Genomic DNA, 5,836 nt, shown 5'->3' with positions numbered 1-5,836 from the left:
TACTTGATTAATTTCACTTCATTCAGTTTGTGCTTTTGATTTTTCATTCACAACAACAATCTTTCAAATTTTGGAACTAGGTTAGGATTTGATTAATTTAATCATAATTGCTTTTTCAAAAACACAATTCCCTGTGGGATCGACCTTGCACTTGCAATCCATTAATTGCAAATGATTCGTGTACTTGTGAGTAATTAAAATTTTCACAACAGGCGCAGCCTTAACGGGCGGTCACTACACGACGTACATCATTAGTAGCGTGGGCCACCCGAGGTTGGACTTAGTCGGGTTGCTAGTGTTATGGACGGTAGCGTACAATAGTCGGGGCACCGACATTGTATTACAGATTACTTGGGACAATGCCAACCCTGCTGAGAAATGGGTAATATCTCGGGTAGACCATACTGTTGAACTATCATTGTTTCTTATGCTCTAAACATGTACTATATCTATATTGCATTCATGGGTAACTGTCATACCCAAACGGAGTTCACCACTAAATGGCATGGGTATTGTGTGCATTATCTCTCACTAAGTCCTTAGACTTACTCATTTTTATTTTCCCTTCCTTTATGTATAAATCGCGCGGTTTAGCTAGCATACAGGAGGATGCCTTCGAACTGGATAATGGTGGTTGCCCAGGACCTGCTCCAAGTCATTTTTGAGGATATGGATCCGGTTTGGCTGAAGTTCATGTGGGACGATGGAAGGATGCTACAGATCAGCAAGCTCGTCTGCAGCCCGTCAAGACGGTTGCAAACCCGAGAGCCTCGTCTAAAGTCCTCTTCCAAAGATCATCTAAACGCCTATGTTATTTTTGTCTGACTAATTTTACTAAAAAGGTCATATATAGAGTTTCAAACCTCTAATTGGAGTATGTTTTGTAGTGTTGGCAACTAACTCAAAGATTTACAAAGTCATGTTTCACGAAGTTTGGCTAATTCCGATGTTTACTAGGTCAAAACGGGCTGCAAAGAGAAGACTAGAAATCTGGGTAGAAATGTTCGTGTGCAATCTTGTTCGGACGAGATTGCAGTTGAGGAGCAACCAGAGAGGCTCATCTGTGACTGTAACCTCATCCGAATGAGATTGCAGACGAGCCCCTCTGTAGAAGTTCGTTTTCATGGTTTTTGTTTGTGGCTGTCTGGATGGACTTAAGTGCTGTCCGAACGAGCTCCATAGAAGTCCAATTCCGAGTTTATTTCGTATTTTAATTAGGTTTAGGGTTTGGGGACCTATAAATACATGCTTATAGCCTCTAGAAACGCAGTTGTTGATTATATATGAGTTTTGTTCAATTAGAAGCCTCAAAGTTAAGCGTTCTTCTGTTTTCCTTCAAAACCTATAGAGTATCTAGCGTTTTAGAGAAGATTTCTTAAATTATTTAATAGAATCAAGATCTAGAAATACCTATCTGTTCCTTAATGTTGTTATTCGCTGCAGCCCACTAAATTACACTACATGAGTTGGTATCAGAGCCCAAGTACTTTCCATGAATGGGGAAGGGCCACAGTTGTGTAGACATTAACGAAGTGCATGTGCGCATGAAGGCTAATCGTAAAGAGCAACCGACGATTCATTTACGGCACATGGAGGGGCAAGTCAAGGCTATAAGGGATCAAATCGAAGCCCTCGCTACCCGATTATCCAACATGGGTTATCACAATGGGAATGGATCCGGAAACCCTTTTGCGTAGCACCGAACGCACGGACATTAGCACCATGCGCAAGCTCATGCCAATTGGTGGGTGAACGAGTTCAAACTCAATATACCAAAATTCCAAGGTTACTTGCAACTCGAAGAGTTTCTTGTGACCAAAAAAAAAAAAAAATTGACAAAAAGAAGGTGCCTAGAGAGGTGGCGGAGATTAGGAGTCAATCGGTTGTGGAGGAGAAAGATGGATTTGTTGAGGAATATTGCTCAGTAGATTGGGCCTCTCCACCAATCTATGACACTTATCCCGACGAAGAAGTGAGTTCTATACATCAAGTGCTTGCTTAAAGCCCTAACAAAGAAGTCTTTGATTTGGTAGTTGATTTCCTTGGAGTAGATGCTATCTTGTCAAAGACTTTTAACCAAAGTTGTGATGAGATCTATGGGGCGAAAATGACTTTTCTATCAACGAGTGAAGGGGTCTTTGTGAGTACTTTGGGAATTCTCATGGCATGTGGGAATGGCAAGGCATGAGAAAAGCATGGTAAGTCTATACGGTAAGGTGAGGTGCGGGGCCTTCAACAGAATTATCGCAGTCTGCTGATGATTAGGGCCATCACGTATATTATGGGGTGTGGCCTTGTTGTGATTTTGAGGAGAGGAGAATGGAATGAGTTGACGGGGCATCTGAAGGACCATGGAAAGAACCAGCCGGATTCGAGGTTGAATTCTCTCCAATCTGGCGAGAATAATGCAGATTAGGAAGCTCGTCTACAAGCTCGTATGTAGCCCGTCCGGATGGTTGCAAACCCGAGAACCTTGTCTGAAGTCCTCATCCAAAGACTGTCCGGACACCTATGTTATTTTCGTCTGAAATTTTTTACTAAAAATGTCATATCTATAGTTTCAAACCTCTGATTGGAGTATGCTTTATGGCATTAAAAAGCTAATTCAAGGATCTACGAAGTCATGTTTCACGAGGTTTGGCTAATTCCAATGTTTACTAGGTCAAAACGGGCTGCAAAGAGAAGATTAAAAAGCTAGGTAGAAATGTTCGTGTGATCTCGCCCAGACGAGATTTGTTAAGTGCTAAAATATTCATATTTTTAGCCCTTAACTTATATATTTTATTTCTTTAGTTTTAGTTAATTTATGCTATTTTAGTTCCTTTATGTGTTTTCCATGCTTTTGTAGGCTTTTGGAAGAAAATGAAGTAAATCTGGAAGATTTGGGCTCAAAAAGAGAATTTTGGAAAAGTTGGAGTTTTTGGTAGTGTGATCGATCGCACACGGGTTGCAATCGATCGCACCTGTGCGCTGGAGAATTTTAGAAGCTGCGGATAGACTCCCTTTCCTTCCATATTAGGGTTTTCCAAGTCCCACTTACAATAGGACTAAAACCCTACGAATTTTCTAGGTTTACTAGCATAACAAGGACTTCTTAAGCCCTATAAATAGACCTCTAAACCTTGAGAATAATCAAGCTGGAAAAGACACAACTGTGGGGAGAGGAATCGGAGGCTACCTTTCGGTTCTTTCTTTCCCTTTTCTCTTTTAGTTTTATTTTTATTATGTGTAACTAATTTATTTAGTAGGGCTAGATTGAAGCCCTAGTTATGTTTAATTAATATTCAATATTGGCGTCTTTATGATGATCATGTTGTTGTATCTAACTTGATTAATGCCTGCTTTCATGAATTCCTCATATATGTGTGCCTGATTGACATATGCATGTGGTATGAACTAGTTAGTTAAATCAATTTGGATGACCGAGTCCTGGGTTTAACATAAGAAACAAAAGAAATCCACACCGGGTTCTTGGGTTAATCAACATGGGAAACCAAGAGTAGACACCCATGCCCTAGGCCTCATGTGTTTGTCGATTTCCACAGATTTATGCTTTTTTAAAGAACAACTTAGTAGACATCCATGCTAAGTCCTTTAAGAAAGAAAAGAATTAAAGTAGACACCCATGCCTAATTCATTGCTTAGGGAAATCAATAGCTTAAGGAGTAGACACCAATGCCCTTAGGTTGACAAACATTAGATATTCATAACATGATCAAAACATTAGCATATTGATATATTAGCTAAATATAATTAGTGGTGGATTTCAAAACTCTACCTTTTTATTATTATCAACTCAAATCCAATCTTTGTTTTATTTTACTTTTGGAATTTAATTTTAGACAAAAATTCAGCAATCCTCGTGGGAATGACCCCATATTTGCACACTATACTACTGTGTTGACCTCATGCACTTGCAGGTAAAACATCCAATTATTTGCCTATTAATTTAGGTAGGTAATTGTGACAACAAGATTGCAGCTGAGGAGCAACCAGAGAGGCTTGTCTGCAACCTCGTCTGAATGAGATTTCAGACGAGCCCCTCCGTAGAAGTTCGTTTTCATTTTTTTTGTCTGTGGCCGTCCAGACGAACTTAAGTGCCGTCCGAACGAGCTTCGTAGAAGTCTAATTCCGAGTTTATTTCGTATTTTAATTAGGTTTAGGGTTTGTGGGCCTATAAATACATGCTTATAGCCTCTAGAAACACAGTTGTTGATTATATATGAGTTTTGTTCAATAAGAAGCCTCAGAGTTGAGCGTTCTTCTGTTTTCCTTCAAAACCTAGAGAGTATCTAGCGTTTTAGAGAAGATTTGTTAAATCATTTGATAGAATCAAGATCTAGAAACGCCTATCTGTTCCTTAATGTTGTTATTTGTTGCAGCCCACTAAGTCACGCTGCACCAAGGGACCATTCGGTCAGAAATGATAGAGATAGTGATCATGCTTGCACTACTTAAGATTAGGTATTAATCTTACTATCTTATTTTAAGACAATGATTTGGGGTTGTAATATTTTGATGATCGGTCTTTGACCATACATTTGATGACCTATTTATAATATAATGCTTTATCCTTACTCTGGTAGTTGTGCTTGTAATGTTTAGTTATTGCTTTTTATTTCTATAGTTTAAAGTCTTCCATTGTATTCTCTCGTTTATGAGTGATAATGATCCTTGAGTCTTGTGCCATGAGGGATGTAAGTTGGAAGACGAACCATCGAGTCAATTACCAGTTAATTGAGTTACACGGGGTGTTATAAGTACATAGCTAGATGTCCAAATGAGGCAAGAGGTGTCCAAACGATATCCGCTCCAAAAAGTAACTGTTCCCTGACATGTCCGGACAAATAAGCGGACATGCACTTTTGGATTAGCAGGTATCCAAATGGTACAAGGTAATGTCCACACGGTCTGAGCTCCAAAAGCACCATGTTCGCAAAGGTGTCCAGACGAAGCAGCAAACAGCAAATATTTAGATCACTTCATAAACATCCCATTGGAAGGATGTTTGAACAAGACTAGAAATAGCGCAGATATGGAGTAAAGGTGTTCGAACACCATGGGCAGACATTTGGACGTGATAGTCGGTTAGGGTTAATTTGCCCTAGCTATGTCCAGATAGCAAACTTGCATGCTCGAACGCCGCGGCACAAAAATCAAAGGCTACTATTTAAAGCCTACTTTGACACGAAATTTCAAAGCCTCCTAGAGAGTTTTTGAGAGACTAATCCTAAGAGCTTGATGTGATGCTACACAATACTCTTGAGGATTGATTCCAAGAAACTTTACGTGTGAAGATTCTTGGAAGGTGATTCACGCCAGCGTGTTGTGACGGCACAATTGAAGATACAATGGAAGTCTACTGGTGGTGATCAGGAAGGAGTTCGCTCATTGAAAAACAACCAACTATGGAGTTGGAACAGAGACTTATGAGGAGCACGGCGCCTACGGGGCGATAGATAGATAAAATTACTAGGGAATAAGTTTTGCTATTTTTTGTAGTTCGTTCTTCAATTGATTGAGTGGAATCATGGGTTTGCTTGCCCCGTAAAAGTTTTTCCTTGGTGCAAGGTTTTCCTTTTTGTCAACAAAATCATTTTGTTGTATTTGTTTATATAACTGCAAATGTTAATCCTTATATTTGTTAACTTCTTGTTGGTTGTTTTTCCGCTATGTGTTGGGGTCTACGTATTTTTCAGACCGCACCAAATATCATTAGTCAGGATTTAAAGACATTGCAGACGATCTCAATCTGTTGGAATTTAACTCACTGGCAAAAGATGGGCCACCAAGATAAACCCAAGCCAATCATTATACCGATCACAAACCACACAAA

The sequence above is a fragment of the Corylus avellana genome, chromosome ca7 (genome assembly GCF_901000735.1).
Source record: "Corylus avellana chromosome ca7, CavTom2PMs-1.0".
Lineage (NCBI taxonomy): Eukaryota > Viridiplantae > Streptophyta > Magnoliopsida > Fagales > Betulaceae > Corylus > Corylus avellana.
This window is presented reverse-complemented; position numbering follows the sequence as displayed.